This window comes from Sprattus sprattus (genome assembly GCF_963457725.1).
Source record: "Sprattus sprattus genome assembly, chromosome: 21".
NCBI classification, from domain to species: Eukaryota; Metazoa; Chordata; class Actinopteri; order Clupeiformes; family Clupeidae; genus Sprattus; species Sprattus sprattus.
The window spans coordinates 15825803-15844390 of NC_137919.1; positions in this window are offsets into that span (position 1 = coordinate 15825803).

An 18588-nucleotide genomic window follows, 5' to 3' on the forward strand; every position below is an offset into this window, starting at 1 on the left:
GGAAATCCGTGCCTAGCCTAACAGGGACAGAACCACCGCGATGCAAGAAGACTACTACAAACCACAAAACCCAATCACAGAAAAACCACCCAGTCTATATTATCAGACAATATTGCAACGACACCAAAATCTCACCTCTCTACTGCAGCAGATACATCAAAACAACTAACCTTATCTTATCACACGAATCAAAAGTTCACTTACCCTCTCGGTACAATCCCAAACAACAGAACAGCCGCGCTTGTTAAGGCCACAAACAACGCTACTGCTACCCAGATCTACTACGTGCTGACGTCAAACAACGCAGTCTCCATTCATAACTTATCTGCTACAAACAATCCTAAAGCCCGGATTCCTCGACTCGACAAGCCCCCATCTGTCACAGTTCGGCTCACAACCGTGACAAAAGTCTGGGACGGACACGAGAGGTTCGTGGTAAATGACACTTTATTACAAAAATAGAGAATGTGTAAAGTAAAGAAAATGCTTAAATTAATCAAACAAGGCCTCGGCTGGCATCTGGTCCGCAACCACGCAGACCCACAGAACACCAGCATGCAGGCGCGAGTGAGGGAGAGCGAGAGAACAACTGCTCAGATGTTTTAAGGAGTAGATCACCCCTGGCCCAGGTGCAGCCTATCCAGCTGATCCGCGGCAACCTACGACTCAGAACACAAAACGATGAGGGACCCCTAGTGCCCAGGTGGAACACTGCAAGCACGCAGAGAACAGCAGCACGGCCCACTGGGGCCGTGACAGCCTACATTAGAAGTCTAACTTAAGAGTGCATCTCACTGTTTCCTTATACTTAGTAGCCTATTAGCCTATTTAAAAGTGAGGATTAAATTAAATACTTTTCTGGGGAGGACCTGCCCCCCGTACCAACAGTGCGGGAATCGAACCCGTGACCTTCTTGCTGTGAAAACCACACCACTTACGGCCTATTTGTCGAACTTAAGCATTCAACATGTGCAGTTTACCGAGCTCCCGCCGTTTAGAATGCCGTCAGTTAAACGGTAGACCGGGTTTTGGTGTTTCCTTCATTGCCAGGCAGTGTTTCGCACCCGGAAAAGTAAACAGACGTGGTGGAACCGCACCCTCACCGTGAAGACTGAGCACGTGAAAGGCTTTTCTCGCTTCTACTCTGAGACGGCAAGACTATACTTTCAGGGATCATTTCTATAGATTCTGACTAGGAAATGCGTTTCAAACGTGTCGAGTCTCGCAAATCACGATGATGAGTGATAATGTTGCTCTTTGAGCTTGAATACGGCACAACTGTGAGGTTTCTATCTCATGCTTTGTCATTGATGACTGTTCCTGTTCTTCTTTGGAGAGCAGGAGGAGAGTTGACATTTTCAGAGTGTTTCCGCAAACAATTGTGAAAAAAAGCTTTTCTATGCTGTTCACAATCCAGAGACCTGTTTCAAAGACTGCACTTTTAGACACGTGTCAAGCGTGAAAAAGGCACTCCTTACCTTGCATCGACGCATCGTCTTTTAGGACAGGTGGGCATCACAGACGTGGGTTTGAAAACCACACCACTTACGGACTATTTGTCGAACTTAAGCATTCAACATGTGCCGTTTACCGAGCTCCCGCCGTTTAGAATGCCGTCAGTTAAACGGTAGACCGAGTTTTGGTGTTTCCTTCATTGCCAGGCAGTGTTTCGCACCCGGACAAGTAAACAGACGTGATGGAACCGCACCCTCACCGTGAAGACTGAGCACGTGAAAGGCTTTTCTCGCTTCTACTCTGAGACGGCAAGACTATACTTTCAGGGATCATTTCTATAGTTTCTGACTAGGAAATGCGTTTCAAAAGTGTCGAGTCTCGCAAATCACGATGATGAGCGATAATGTTGCTCTTTGAGCGTGAATCAGGCACAACGTGAGGTTTCTATCTCATGCTTTGTCATTGATGACTGTTCCTGTTCTTCTTTGGAGAGCAGGAGGAGAGTTGACATTTTCAGAGTGTTTCTGCAAACAATTGTGAAAAAAAGCTTTTCTATACTGTTCACAATGCAGAGACCTGTTTCAAAGACTGCACTTTTAGACACGTGTCACACGTGAAAAAGTCACTCCTTACCTTGCATCAACGCGTCGTCTTTAAGGACAGGTGGGCATCACAGACGTGGGTTCGAAAACCACACCACTTACGGCCTATTTGTCGAACTTAAGCATTCAACATGTGCAGTTTACCAGTATCCCGCCGTTGAGTAAGCCGTCAGTTAAACGGTAGACCGGGTTGTGGTGTTTCCTTCATTGCCAGGCAGTGTTTAGCAACCGGAAAAGTAAACGGACGTGGTGGATCCGCAACCTCACCGTGAAGACTGAGCACGTGAAAGGCTTTTCTCGCTTCTACTCTGAGACGGCAAGACTATACTTTCAGGGATCATTTCTATAGTTTCTTACTAGGAAATGCGTTTCAAAAGTGTCGAGTCTCGCAAATCACGATGATGAGTGATAATGTTGCTCTTTGAGCGTGAATCAGGCACAACGTGAGGTTTCTATCTCATGCTTTGTCATTGATGACTGTTCCTGTTCTTCTTTGGAGAGCAGGAGGAGAGTTGACATTTTCAGAGTGTTTCTGCAAACAATTGTGAAAAAAAGCTTTTCTATGCTGTTCACAATGCAGAGACCTGTTTCAAAGACTGCACTTTTAGACACGTGTCACACGTGAAAAAGGCACTCCTTACCTTGCATCGACGCGTCGTCTTTAAGGACAGGTGGGCATCACAGACGTGGGTTCGAAAACCACACCACTTACGGCCTATTTGTCGAACTTAAGCATTCAACATGTGCAGTTTACCAGTATCCCGCCGTTGAGAATGCCGTCAGTTAAACGGTAGACCGGGTTGTGGTGTTTCCTTCATTGCCAGGCAGTGTTTAGCAACCAGAAAAGTAAACGGACGTGGTGGATGCGCACCCTCACCGTGAAGACTGAGCACGTGAAAGGCTTTTCTCGCTTCTACTCTGAGACGTCAAGACTATACTTTCAGGGATCATTTCTATATTTCTGACTAGGAAATGCGTTTCAAACTTGTCCAGTCTCGCAAATCATGATGATGAGTGATAATGTTGCTCTTTGAGCGTGAATCAGGCACAACTGTGAGGTTTCTATCTCATGCTTTTTCATTGATGACTGTTCCTGTTCTTCTTTGGAGAGCAGGAGGAGAGTTGACATTTTCAGAGTGTTTCCGCAAACAATTGTGAAAAAAAGCTTTTCTATGCTGTTCACAATGCAGAGACCTGTTTCAAAGACTGCACTTTTAGACACGTGTCACACGTGAAAAAGGCACTCCTTACCTTGCATCGACGCGTCGTCTTTAAGGACAGGTGGGCATCACAGACGTAGGTTCGAAAACCACACCACTTACGGCCTATTTGTCGAACTTAAGCATTCAACATGTGCAGTTTACCAGTATCCCGCCGTTGAGAATGCCGTCAGTTAAACGGTAGACCGGGTTGTGGTGTTTCCTTCATTGCCAGGCAGTGTTTAGCAACTGGAAAAGTAAACGGACGTGGTGGATCCGCACCCTCACCGTGAAGACTGAGCACGTGAAAGGCTTTTCTCGCTTCTACTCTGAGACGTCAAGACTATACTTTCAGGGATCATTTCTATATTTCTGACTAGGAAATGCGTTTCAAACTTGTCCAGTCTCGCAAATCATGATGATGAGTGATAATGTTGCTCTTTGAGCGTGAATCAGGCACAACGTGAGGTTTCTATCTCATGCTTTGTCATTGATGACTGTCCCTGTTCTTCTTTGGAGAGCAGGAGGAGAGTTGACATTTTCAGAGTGTTTCTGCAAACAATTTGTGAAAAAAAGCTTTTCTATGATGTTCCCAATGCAGAGACCTGTTTCAAAGACTGCACTTTTAGACACGTGTCACACGTGAAAAAGTCACTCCTTACCTTGCATCGACGCGTCGTCTTTAAGGACAGGTGGGCATCACAGACGTGGGTTTGAAAACCACACCACTTACGGCCTATTTGTCGAACTTAAGCATTCAACATGTGCAGTTTACCGAGCTCCCGCCGTTTAGAATGCCGTCAGTTAAACGGTAGACCGGGTTTTGGTGTTTCCTTCATTGCCAGGCAGTGTTTCGCACCCATAAAAGTAAACAGACGTGGTGGAACCGCACCCTCACCGTGAAGACTGAGCACGTGAAAGGCTTTTCTCGCTTCTACTCTGAGACAGCAAGACTATACTTTCAGGGATCATTTTTATAGTTTCTGACTAGGAAATGCGTTTCAAACTTGTCGAGTCTCGCAAATCACGATGATGAGTGATAATGTTGCTCTTTGAGCGTGAATCAGGCACAACGTGAGGTTTCTATCTCATGCTTTGTCATTGATGACTGTTCCTGTTCTTCTTTGGAGAGCAGGAGGAGAGTTGACATTTTCAGAGTGTTTCCGCAAACAATTCTGAAAAAAAGCTTTTCTATGCTGTTCACAATCCAGAGACCTGTTTCAAAGACTGCACTTTTAGACACGTGTCACACGTGAAAAAGTCACTCCTTACCTTGCATCGACCCGTCGTCTTTAAGGACAGGTGGGCATCACAGACGTGGGTTCGAAAACCACACCACTTACGGCCTATTTGTCGAACTTAAGCATTCAACATGTGCAGTTTACCAGTATCCCGCCGTTGAGAATGCCGTCAGTTAAACGATAGACCGGGTTGTGGTGTTTCCTTCATTGCCAGGCAGTGTTTAGCAACCGGAAAAGTAAACGGACGCGGTGGATCCGCACCCTCACCGTGAAGACTGAGCACGTGAAAGGCTTTTCTCGCTTCTACTCTGAGACGGCAAGACTATACTTTCAGGGATCATTTCTATAGTTTCTGAATAGGAAATGCGTTTCAAAAGTGTCGAGTCTCGCAAATCACGATGATGAGTGATAATGTTGCTCTTTGAGCGTGAATCAGGCACAACGTGAGGTTTCTATCTCATGCTTTGTCATTGATGACTGTTCCTGTTCTTCTTTGGAGAGCAGGAGGAGATTTGACAATTTCAGAGTGTTTCCGCAAACAATTGTGAAAAAAAGCTTTTCTATGCTGTTCACAATCCAGAGATCTGTTTCAAAGACTGCACTTTTAGACACGTGTCACACGTGAAAAAGTCACTCCTTACCTTGCATCGACGCGTCGTCTTTAAGGACAGGTGGGCATCACAGACGTGGGTTCGAAAACCACACCACTTACGGCCTATTTGTCGAACTTAAGCATTCAACATGTGCAGTTTACCAGTATCCCGCCGTTGAGAATGCCGTCAGTTAAACGGTAGACCGGGTTGTGGTGTTTCCTTCATTGCCAGGCAGTGTTTAGCAACCGGAAAAGTAAACGGACGTGGTGGATCCGCACCCTCACCGTGAAGACTGAGCACGTGAAAGGCTTTTCTCGCTTCTACTCTGAGACGTCAAGACTATACTTTCAGGGATCATTTCTATATTTCTGACTAGGAAATGCGTTTCAAACTTGTCCAGTCTCGCAAATCATGATGATGAGTGATAATGTTGCTCTTTGAGCGTGAATCAGGCACAACTGTGAGGTTTCTATCTCATGCTTTGTCATTGATGACTGTTCCTGTTCTTCTTTGGAGAGCAGGAGGAGAGTTGACATTTTCAGAGTGTTTCCGCAAACAATTGTGAAAAAAGCTTTTCTATGCTGTTCACAATCCAGAGATCTGTTTCAAAGACTGCACTTTTAGAAACGTGTCACGCGTGAAAAAGTCAATCCTTACCTTGCATCGACGCGTCGTCTTTTAGGACAGGTGGGCATCACAGATGTGGGTTTGAAAACCACACCACTTACGGCCTATTTGTCGAACTTAAGCATTCAACATGTGCAGTTTACCAGTATCCCGCCGTTGAGAATGCCGTCAGTTAAACGATACACCGGGTTGTGGTGTTTCCTTCATTGCCAGGCAGTGTTTAGCAACCGGAAAAGTAAACGGACGCGGTGAATCCTCACCCTCACCGTGAAGACTGAGCACGTGAAAGGCTTTTCTCGCTTCTACTCTGAGACGGCAAGACTATACTCTCAGGGGTCATTTCTATAGTTTCTGACTAGGAAATGCGTTTCAAAAGTGTTGAGTCTCGCAAATCACGATGATGAGTGATAATGTTGCTCTTTGAGCGTGAATCAGGCACAACGTGAGGTTTCTATCTCATGCTTTGTCATTGATGACTGTCCCTGTTCTTCTTTGGAGAGCAGGAGGAGAGTTGACATTTTCAGAGTGTTTCTGCAAACAATTTGTGAAAAAAAGCTTTTCTATGATGTTCCCAATGCAGAGACCTGTTTCAAAGACTGCACTTTTAGACACGTGTCACACGTAAAAAAGTCACTCCTTACCTTGCATCGACGCGTCGTCTTTAAGGACAGGTGGGCATCACAGACGTGGGTTTGAAAACCACACCACTTACGGCCTATTTGTCGAACTTAAGCATTCAACATGTGCAGTTTACCGAGCTCCCGCCGTTTAGAATGCCGTCAGTTAAACGGTAGACCGGGTTTTGGTGTTTCCTTCATTGCCAGGCAGTGTTTCGCACCCATAAAAGTAAACAGACGTGGTGGAACCGCACCATCACCGTGAAGACTGAGCACGTGAAAGGTTTTTCTCGCTTCTACTCTGAGACAGCAAGACTATACTTTCAGGGATCATTTTTATAGTTTCTGACTAGGAAATGCGTTTCAAACTTGTCGAGTCTCGCAAATCACGATGATGAGTGATAATGTTGCTCTTTGAGCGTGAATCAGGCACAACGTGAGGTTTCTATCTCATGCTTTGTCATTGATGACTGTTCCTGTTCTTCTTTGGAGAGCAGGAGGAGAGTTGACATTTTCAGAGTGTTTCCGCAAACAATTCTGAAAAAAAGCTTTTCTATGCTGTTCACAATCCAGAGACCTGTTTCAAAGACTGCACTTTTAGACACGTGTCACACGTGAAACAGTCACTCCTTACCTTGCATCGACCCGTCGTCTTTAAGGACAGGTGGGCATCACAGACGTGGGTTCGAAAACCACACCACTTACGGCCTATTTGTCGAACTTAAGCATTCAACATGTGCAGTTTACCAGTATCCCGCCGTTGAGAATGCCGTCAGTTAAACGATAGACCGGGTTGTGGTGTTTCCTTCATTGCCAGGCAGTGTTTAGCAACCGGAAAAGTAAACGGACGCGGTGGATCCGCACCCTCACCGTGAAGACTGAGCACGTGAAAGGCTTTTCTCGCTTCTACTCTGAGACGGCAAGACTATACTTTCAGGGATCATTTTTATAGTTTCTGAATAGGAAATGCGTTTCAAAAGTGTCGAGTCTCGCAAATCACGATGATGAGTGATAATGTTGCTCTTTGAGCGTGAATCAGGCACAACGTGAGGTTTCTATCTCATGCTTTGTCATTGATGACTGTTCCTGTTCTTCTTTGGAGAGCAGGAGGAGATTTGACAATTTCAGAGTGTTTCCGCAAACAATTGTGAAAAAAAGCTTTTCTATGCTGTTCACAATCCAGAGATCTGTTTCAAAGACTGCACTTTTAGACACGTGTCACACGTGAAAAAGTCACTCCTTACCTTGCATCAACGCGTCGTCTTTAAGGACAGGTGGGCATCACAGACGTGGGTTCGAAAACCACACCACTTACGGCCTATTTGTCGAACTTAAGCATTCAACATGTGCAGTTTACCAGTATCCCGCCGTTGAGAATGCCGTCAGTTAAACGGTAGACCGGGTTGTGGTGTTTCCTTCATTGCCAGGCAGTGTTTAGCAACCGGAAAAGTAAACGGACGTGGTGGATCCGCACCCTCACCGTGAAGACTGAGCACGTGAAAGGCTTTTCTCGCTTCTACTCTGAGACGTCAAGACTATACTTTCAGGGATCATTTCTATATTTCTGACTAGGAAATGCGTTTCAAACTTGTCCAGTCTCGCAAATCATGATGATGAGTGATAATGTTGCTCTTTGAGCGTGAATCAGGCACAACTGTGAGGTTTCTATCTCATGCTTTGTCATTGATGACTGTTCCTGTTCTTCTTTGGAGAGCAGGAGGAGAGTTGACATTTTCAGAGTGTTTCCGCAAACAATTGTGAAAAAAGCTTTTCTATGCTGTTCACAATCCAGAGATCTGTTTCAAAGACTGCACTTTTAGAAACGTGTCACGCGTGAAAAAGTCACTCCTTACCTTGCATCGACGCGTCGTCTTTTAGGACAGGTGGGCATCACAGATGTGGGTTTGAAAACCACACCACTTACGGCCTATTTGTCGAACTTAAGCATTCAACATGTGCCGTTTACCGAGCTCCCGCCGTTTAGAATGCCGTCAGTTAATCGGTAGACCGGGTTTTGGTGTTTCCTTCATTGCCAGGCAGTGTTTCGCACCCGGAAAAGTAAACAGACGTGGTGGAACCGCACCCTCACCGTGAAGACTGAGCACGTGAAAGGCTTTTCTCGCTTCTACTCTGAGATGGCAAGACTATACTTTCAGGGATCATTTCTATAGTTTCTGCCTAGGAAATACGTTTCAAACTTGTCGAGTCTCGCAAATCACGATGATGAGTGATAATGTTCCTCTTTGAGCGTGAATCAGGCACAACTTGAGGTTTCTATCTCATGCTTTGTCATTGATGACTGTCCCTGTTCTTCTTTGGAGAGCAGGAGGAGAGTTGACATTTTCACAGTGTTTCTGCAAACAATTGTGAAAAAAAGCTTTTCTATGCTGTTCACAATGCAGAGACCTATTTCAAAGACTGCACTTTTAGACACGTGTCACACGTGAAAAAGTCACTCCTTACCTTGCATCGACGCGTCTTCTTTAAGGACAAGTGGGCATCACAGACGTGGGTTCGAAAACCACACCACGTACGGCCTATTTGTCGAACTTAAGCATTCAACATGTGCAGTTTACCAGTATCCCGCCGTTGAGAATGCCGTCAGTTAAACGATACACCGGGTTGTGGTGTTTCCTTCATTGCCAGGCAGTGTTTAGCAACCGGAAAAGTAAACGGACGCGGTGAATCCTCACCCTCACCGTGAAGACTGAGCACGTGAAAGGCTTTTCTCGCTTCTACTCTGAGACGGCAAGACTATACTCTCAGGGGTCATTTCTATAGTTTCTGACTAGGAAATGCGTTTCAAAAGTGTTGAGTCTCGCAAATCACGATGATGAGTGATAATGTTGCTCTTTGAGCGTGAATCAGGCACAACGTGAGGTTTCTATCTCATGCTTTGTCATTGATGACTGTCCCTGTTCTTCTTTGGAGAGCAGGAGGAGAGTTGACATTTTCAGAGTGTTTCTGCAAACAATTTGTGAAAAAAAGCTTTTCTATGATGTTCCCAATGCAGAGACCTGTTTCAAAGACTGCACTTTTAGACACGTGTCACACGTGAAAAAGTCACTCCTTACCTTGCATCGACGCGTCGTCTTTAAGGACAGGTGGGCATCACAGACGTGGGTTTGAAAACCACACCACTTACGGCCTATTTGTCGAACTTAAGCATTCAACATGTGCAGTTTACCGAGCTCCCGCCGTTTAGAATGCCGTCAGTTAAACGGTAGACCGGGTTTTGGTGTTTCCTTCATTGCCAGGCAGTGTTTCGCACCCATAAAAGTAAACAGACGTGGTGGAACCGCACCCTCACCGTGAAGACTGAGCACGTGAAAGGCTTTTCTCGCTTCTACTCTGAGACAGCAAGACTATACTTTCAGGGATCATTTTTATAGTTTCTGACTAGGAAATGCGTTTCAAACTTGTCGAGTCACGCAAATCACGATGATGAGTGATAATGTTGCTCTTTGAGCGTGAATCAGGCACAACGTGAGGTTTCTATCTCATGCTTTGTCATTGATGACTGTTCCTGTTCTTCTTTGGAGAGCAGGAGGAGAGTTGACATTTTCAGAGTGTTTCCGCAAACAATTCTGAAAAAAAGCTTTTCTATGCTGTTCACAATCCAGAGACCTGTTTCAAAGACTGCACTTTTAGACACGTGTCACACGTGAAAAAGTCACTCCTTACCTTGCATCGACCCGTTGTCTTTAAGGACAGGTGGGCATCACAGACGTGGGTTCGAAAACCACACCACTTACGGCCTATTTGTCGAACTTAAGCATTCAACATGTGCAGTTTACCAGTATCCCGCCGTTGAGAATGCCGTCAGTTAAACGATAGACCGGGTTGTGGTGTTTCCTTCATTGCCAGGCAGTGTTTAGCAACCGGAAAAGTAAACGGACGCGGTGGATCCGCACCCTCACCGTGAAGACTGAGCACGTGAAAGGCTTTTCTCGCTTCTACTCTGAGACGGCAAGACTATACTTTCAGGGATCATTTCTATAGTTTCTGAATAGGAAATGCGTTTCAAAAGTGTCGAGTCTCGCAAATCACGATGATGAGTGATAATGTTGCTCTTTGAGCGTGAATCAGGCACAACGTGAGGTTTCTATCTCATGCTTTGTCATTGATGACTGTTCCTGTTCTTCTTTGGAGAGCAGGAGGAGATTTGACAATTTCAGAGTGTTTCCGCAAACAATTGTGAAAAAAAGCTTTTCTATGCTGTTCACAATCCAGAGATCTGTTTCAAAGACTGCACTTTTAGACACGTGTCACACGTGAAAAAGTCACTCCTTACCTTGCATCGACGCGTCGTCTTTAAGGACAGGTGGGCATCACAGACGTGGGTTCGAAAACCACACCACTTACGGCCTATTTGTCGAACTTAAGCATTCAACATGTGCAGTTTACCAGTATCCCGCCGTTGAGAATGCCGTCAGTTAAACGGTAGACCGGGTTGTGGTGTTTCCTTCATTGCCAGGCAGTGTTTAGCAACCGGAAAAGTAAACGGACGTGGTGGATCCGCACCCTCACCGTGAAGACTGAGCACGTGAAAGGCTTTTCTCGCTTCTACTCTGAGACGTCAAGACTATACTTTCAGGGATCATTTCTATATTTCTGACTAGGAAATGCGTTTCAAACTTGTCCAGTCTCGCAAATCATGATGATGAGTGATAATGTTGCTCTTTGAGCGTGAATCAGGCACAACTGTGAGGTTTCTATCTCATGCTTTGTCATTGATGACTGTTCCTGTTCTTCTTTGGAGAGCAGGAGGAGAGTTGACATTTTCAGAGTGTTTCCGCAAACAATTGTGAAAAAAAGCTTTTCTATGCTGTTCACAATCCAGAGATCTGTTTCAAAGACTGCACTTTTAGAAACGTGTCACGCGTGAAAAAGTCACTCCTTACCTTGCATCGACGCGTCGTCTTTTAGGACAGGTGGGCATCACAGATGTGGGTTTGAAAACCACACCACTTACGGCCTATTTGTCGAACTTAAGCATTCAACATGTGCCGTTTACCGAGCACCCGCCGTTTAGAATGCCGTCAGTTAAACGGTAGACCGGGTTTTGGTGTTTCCTTCATTGCCAGGCAGTGTTTCGCACCCGGAAAAGTAAACAGACGTGGTGGAACCGCACCCTCACCGTGAAGACTGAGCACGTGAAAGGCTTTTCTCGCTTCTACTCTGAGATGGCAAGACTATACTTTCAGGGATCATTTCTATAGTTTCTGCCTAGGAAATACGTTTCAAACTTGTCGAGTCTCGCAAATCACGATGATGAGTGATAATGTTCCTCTTTGAGCGTGAATCAGGCACAACTTGAGGTTTCTATCTCATGCTTTGTCATTGATGACTGTCCCTGTTCTTCTTTGGAGAGCAGGAGGAGAGTTGACATTTTCACAGTGTTTCTGCAAACAATTGTGAAAAAAAGCTTTTCTATGCTGTTCACAATGCAGAGACCTGTTTCAAAGACTGAACTTTTAGACACGTGTCACACGTGAAAAAGTCACTCCTTACCTTGCATCGACGCGTCGTCTTTAAGGACAGGTGGGCATCACAGACGTGGGTTTGAAAACCACACCACTTACGGCCTATTTGTCGAACTTAAATATTCAACATGTGCAGTTTACCGAGCTCCCGCCGTTTAGAATGCCGTCAGTTAAACGGTAGACCGGGTTTTGGTGTTTCCTTCATTGCCAGGCAGTGTTTCGCACCCATAAAAGTAAACAGACGTGGTGGAACCGCACCCTCACCGTGAAGACTGAGCACGTGAAAGGCTTTTCTCGCTTCTACTCTGAGACAGCAAGACTATACTTTCAGGGATCATTTTTATAGTTTCTCACTAGGAAATGCGTTTCAAACTTGTTGAGTCTCGCAAATCACGATGATGAGTGATAATGTTGCTCTTTGAGCGTGAATCAGGCACAACGTGAGGTTTCTATCTCATGCTTTGTCATTGATGACTGTTCCTGTTCTTCTTTGGAGAGCAGGAGGAGAGTTGACATTTTCAGAGTGTTTCCGCAAACAATTCTGAAAAAAAGCTTTTCTATGCTGTTCACAATCCAGAGACCTGTTTCAAAGACTGCACTTTTAGACACGTGTCACACGTGAAAAAGTCACTCCTTACCTTGCATCGACCCGTTGTCTTTAAGGACAGGTGGGCATCACAGACGTGGGTTCGAAAACCACACCACTTACGGCCTATTTGTCGAACTTAAGCATTCAACATGTGCAGTTTACCAGTATCCCGCCGTTGAGAATGCCGTCAGTTAAACGATAGACCGGGTTTTGGTGTTTCCTTCATTGCCAGGCAGTGTTTAGCAACCGGAAAAGTAAACGGACGCGGTGGATCCGCACCCTCACCGTGAAGACTGAGCAGGTGAAAGGCTTTTCTCGCTTCTACTCTGAGACGGCAAGACTATACTTTCAGGGATCATTTCTATAGTTTCTGAATAGGAAATGCGTTTCAAAAGTGTCGAGTCTCGCAAATCACGATGATGAGTGATAATGTTGCTCTTTGAGCGTGAATCAGGCACAACGTGAGGTTTCTATCTCATGCTTTGTCATTGATGACTGTTCCTGTTCTTCTTTGGAGAGCAGGAGGAGATTTGACAATTTCAGAGTGTTTCCGCAAACAATTGTGAAAAAAAGCTTTTCTATGCTGTTCACAATCCAGAGATCTGTTTCAAAGACTGCACTTTTAGACACGTGTCACGCGTGAAAAAGTCACTCCTTACCTTGCATCGACGCGTCGTCTTTTAGGACAGGTGGGCATCACAGATGTGGGTTTGAAAACCACACCACTTACGGCCTATTTGTCGAACTTAAGCATTCAACATGTGCAGTTTACCAGTATCCCGCCGTTTAGAATGCCGTCAGTTAAACGGTAGACCGGGTTTTGGTGTTTCCTTCATTGCCAGGCAGTGTTTCGCACCCGGAAAAGTAAACAGACGTGGTGGAACCGCACCCTCACCGTGAAGACTGAGCACGTGAAAGGCTTTTCTCGCTTCTACTCTAAGATGGCAAGACTATACTTTCAGGGATCATTTCTATAGTTTCTGACTAGGAAATGCGTTTCAAACTTGTCGAGTCTCGCAAATCACGATGATGAGTGATAATGTTGCTCTTTGAGCGTGAATCAGGCACAACGTGAGGTTTCTATCTCATGCTTTGTCATTGATGACTGTTCCTGTTCTTCTTTGGAGAGCAGGAGGAGAGTTGACATTTTCAGAGTGTTTCCGCAAACAATTGTGAAAAAAAGCTTTTCTATGCTGTTCACAATGCAGAGACCTGTTTCAAAGACTGCACTTTTAGACACGTGTCACACGTGAAAAAGTCACTCCTTACCTTGCATCGACGCGTCGTCTTTAAGGACAGGTGGGCATCACAGACGTGGGTTCGAAAACCACACCACGTACGGCCTATTTGTCGAACTTAAGCATTCAACATGTGCAGTTTACCAGTATCCCGCCGTTGAGAATGCCGTCAGTTAAACGATAGACCGGGTTGTGGTGTTTCCTTCATTGCCAGGCAGTGTTTAGCAACCGGAAAAGTAAACGGACGCGGTGAATCCTCACCCTCACCGTGAAGACTGAGCACGTGAAAGGCTTTTCTCGCTTCTACTCTGAGACGGCAAGACTATACTCTCAGGGGTCATTTCTATAGTTTCTGACTAGGAAATGCGTTTCAAAAGTGTTGAGTCTCGCAAATCACGATGGTGAGTGATAATGTTGCTCTTTGAGCGTGAATCAGGCACAACGTGAGGTTTCTATCTCATGCTTTGTCATTGATGACTGTCCCTGTTCTTCTTTGGAGAGCAGGAGGAGAGTTGACATTTTCAGAGTGTTTCTGCAAACAATTTGTGAAAAAAAGCTTTTCTATGATGTTCCCAATGCAGAGACCTGTTTCAAAGACTGCACTTTTAGACACGTGTCACACGTGAAAAAGTCACTCCTTACCTTGCATCGACGCGTCGTCTTTAAGGACAGGTGGGCATCACAGACGTGGGTTCGAAAACCACACCACTTACGGCCTATTTGTCGAACTTAAGCATTCAGCATGTGCAGTTTACCAGTATCCCGCCGTTGAGAATGCCGTCAGTTAAACGATAGACCGGGTTGTGGTGTTTCCTTCATTGCCAGGCAGTGTTTCGCACCCGGAAAAGTAAACAGACGTGGTGGAACCGCACCCTCACCGTGAAGACTGAGCACGTGAAAGGCTTTTCTCGCTTCTACTCTAAGATGGCAAGACTATACTTTCAGGGATCATTTCTATAGTTTCTGACTTGGAAATGCGTTTCAAACTTGTCGAGTCTCGCAAATCACGATGATGAGTGATAATGTTGCTCTTTGAGCGTGAATCAGGCACAACGTGAGGTTTCTAACTCATGCTTTGTCATTGATGACTGTTCCTGTTCTTCTTTGGAGAGCAGGAGGAGAGTTGACATTTTCAGAGTGTTTCCGCAAACAATTGTGAAAAAAAGCTTTTCTATGCTGTTCACAATGCAGAGACCTGTTTCAAAGACTGCACTTTTAGACACGTGTCACACGTGAAAAAGTCACTCCTTACCTTGCATCGACGCGTCGTCTTTAAGGACAGGTGGGCATCACAGACGTGGGTTTTAAAACCACACCACTTACGGCCTATTTGTCGAACTTAAGCATTCAACATGTGCAGTTTACCGAGCTCCCGCCGTTTAGAATGCCGTCAGTTAAACGGTACACCGGGTTTTGGTGTTTCCTTCATTGCCAGGCAGTGTTTCGCACCCATAAAAGTAAACAGACGTGGTGGAACCGCACCCTCACCGTGAAGACTGAGCACGTGAAAGGCTTTTCTCGCTTCTACTCTGAGACGGCAAGACTATACTTTCAGGGATCATTTCTATAGTTTCTGACTTAGAAATGCGTTTCAAACTTGTCAAGTCTCGCAAATCACGATGATGAGTGATAATGTTGCTCTTTGAGCGTGAATCAGGCACAACGTGAGGTTTCTATCTCATGCTTTGTCATTGATGACTGTTCCTGTTCTTCTTTGGAGAGCAGGAGGAGAGTTGACATTTTCAGAGTGTTTCCGCAAACAATTGTGAAAAAAAGCTTTTCTATGCTGTTCACAATGCAGAGACCTGTTTCAAAGACTGCACTTTTAGACACGTGTCACACGTGAAAAAGTCACTCCTTACCTTGCATCGACGCGTCGTCTTTAAGGACAGGTGGGCTTCACAGACGTGGGTTTTAAAACCACACCACTTACGGCCTATTTGTCGAACTTAAGCATTCAACATGTGCAGTTTACCGAGCTCCCGCCGTTTAGAATGCCGTCAGTTAAACGGTAGACCGGGTTTTGGTGTTTCCTTCATTGCCAGGCAGTGTTTCGCACCCATAAAAGTAAACAGACGTGGTGGAACCGCACCCTCACCGTGAAGACTGAGCACGTGAAAGGCTTTTCTCGCTTCTACTCTGAGACAGCAAGACTATACTTTCAGGGATAATTTTTATAGTTTCTGACTAGGAAATGCGTTTCAAACTTGTCGAGTCTCGCAAATCACGATGATGAGTGATAATGTTGCTCTTTGAGCGTGAATCAGGCACAACGTGAGGTTTCTATCTCATGCTTTGTCATTGATGACTGTTCCTGTTCTTCTTTGGAGAGCAGGAGGAGATTTGACAATTTCAGAGTGTTTCCGCAAACAATTGTGAAAAAAAAGCTTTTCTATGCTGTTCACAATCCAGAGACCTGTTTCAAAGACTGCACTTTTAGACACGTGTCACACGTGAAAAAGTCACTCCTTACCTTGCATCGACGCGTCGTCTTTAAGGACAGGTGGGCATCACAGACGTGGGTTCGAAAACCACACCACTTACGGCCTATTTGTCGAACTTAAGCATTCAACATGTGCAGTTTACCAGTATCCCGCCGTTGAGAATGCCGTCAGTTAAACGGTAGACCGGGTTGTGGTGTTTCCTTCATTGCCAGGCAGTGTTTAGCAACCGGAAAAGTAAACGGACGCGGTGGATCCGCACCCTCACCGTGAAGACTGAGCATGTGAAAGGCTTTTCTCGCTTCTACTCTGAGACGGCAAGACTATACTTTCAGGGATCATTTCTATAGTTTCTGACTAGGAAATGCATTTCAAGAGTGTCTAGTCTCGCAAATCACGATGATGAGTGATAATGTTGCTCTTTGAGCGTGAATCAGGCACAACGTGAGGTTTCTGTCTCATGCTTTGTCATTGATGACTGTTCCTTTTCTTCTTTGGAGAGCAGGAGGAGAGTTGACATTTTCAGAGTGTTTCTGCAAACAATTGTGGAAAAAAAGCTTTTCTATGCTGTTCACAATGCAGAGACCTGTTTCAAAGACTGCACTTTTAGACACGTGTCACACGTGAAAAAGTCACTCCTTACCTTGCATCGACGCGTCGTCTTTAAGGACAGGTGGGCATCACAGACGTGGGTTTGAAAACCACACCACTTACGGCCTATTTGTCGAACTTAAGCATTCAACATGTGCAGTTTACCAGTATCCCGCCGTTGAGAATGCCGTCAGTTAAACGGGAGACCGGGTTGTGGTGTTTCCTTCATAGCCAGGCAGTGTTTACGCCCGACTCACATTGTTGCGTTTGAAGGCGTTGATGCAATGGACGGTGGAGGAGGAGTCTGGCGCATGCGGTTCTGTTGATAATGGAGACGTTATAGTGAGATTGACAGGTCAACAAACCAATCAGGTCACTATTAGGCTTTTACCTTGTGAGTAGTAGCATGCTAACCCTAACCCATCATTAGACAGTGTGCTCAGACACCTCGCAAATCCTATGATAGGTATTTCTCAGTTACAATAAAGGGGTTTTTACATTGTACAGTGTCTATTTCTCGGTAACTTTTAAAAAAATCTAACCAAAAAAAAGTCAAACAACCAACTTGTAGGTACAAATACGACCATCTACGGAGTTTGGCAGCCATGTTTTTTTTTTGAGTTTGCCGCTCTGTAGACGTGAGCATATACGGGATATGATTGGCTAGTGCCTGTGCTGTCAGTTATGCATGAAAGGCAATATGATTGGCTGACGCATGCATTGCCTGTTGAAAAGTTAAACCTTCTTCAACTCTTGTCGCGAGCAAAGCATGAAACGCAACGCACGCGAACCAAACGGAGCCACAATTCAGTTCAGCAAAGGATGATGTCACCCCATGCAAAGTGAATGGGGATGCGTTAACCCTGACGCATCAACGCCTTCCAACGCAGCAATGTGAGTCGGGCGTTAGCAACCGGAAAAGTAAACGGACGCAGTGGATCCGCACCCACACCGTGAAGACTGAGCACGTGAAAGGCTTTTCTCGCTTCTACTCTGAGACGGCAAGACTATACTTTCAGGGATCATTTCTATAGTTTCTGTCGAAGGATTCCCCTGTTAACTTTTTGGAAAATTATTAGAGGATTAATCCCACTCCAAGTATCGTCCTATTTACTAACAGGAATTATGACATTTCTTCTCTATTGGATTTGTTTAATCCTCCTATACAGCCTATACCTTAATACCTTAATACCTTTCGGCCTCTGGTAATTTCTCTAATTAAATATATGATGAGGAGGAGTACAATGGAGCCTGGGACCGTGGCTTGCCTGTGTTAAAAACTAAGAATATCTACGTGCTCTTCCCTCAGTTAACAGGAAAGGGGCCCACCTCTGCTTACCCTCGAAGTGTCGGTCTGTTTGTCCTTCTTGTAGCAGTCGCAGCAAATGTGCTGGATGGGGAAGTGAGTCTTTAGAAAAAGTAGGTCGCTCTCAAAGTTGAAGTTGTAAAAAGTAAGCTTAGTTTAATTTGTAAAAAAGGTAACAATGGTTACAGATAAAAAGTATAAAGGTTAATAAGGATTACTTGTAAAGAGTATAATAAAGAAGTAGCTATATAAAAGTATATTGCTTAAATGTGCAGTAAGAATCTCAAAGCATATGGCTATGAATTCAGTCCGAACGAGACTATGTGAGGCTTCCCTCCAGATATATATAGCAAAAGCAGTCGTGATCTTTTACGTCACTGTCATTTCATACATTTTCTATTGTCTTATTTGGGCATCTGTTTGCTCATTGGCTTTCCTAACATACAGCATCGTTTACATGCATTGACATTGCTTAATCACATGTTTTGTTCACTGTGTGTCATAACACATCCTGTGTTTGCCATTTATGGTCTAAATCCTGTTTTTGCCATTTATGGTCTATGGTATGGGCTTCTTCCTCTGCGTGGGTAGGGATGCTCTCTA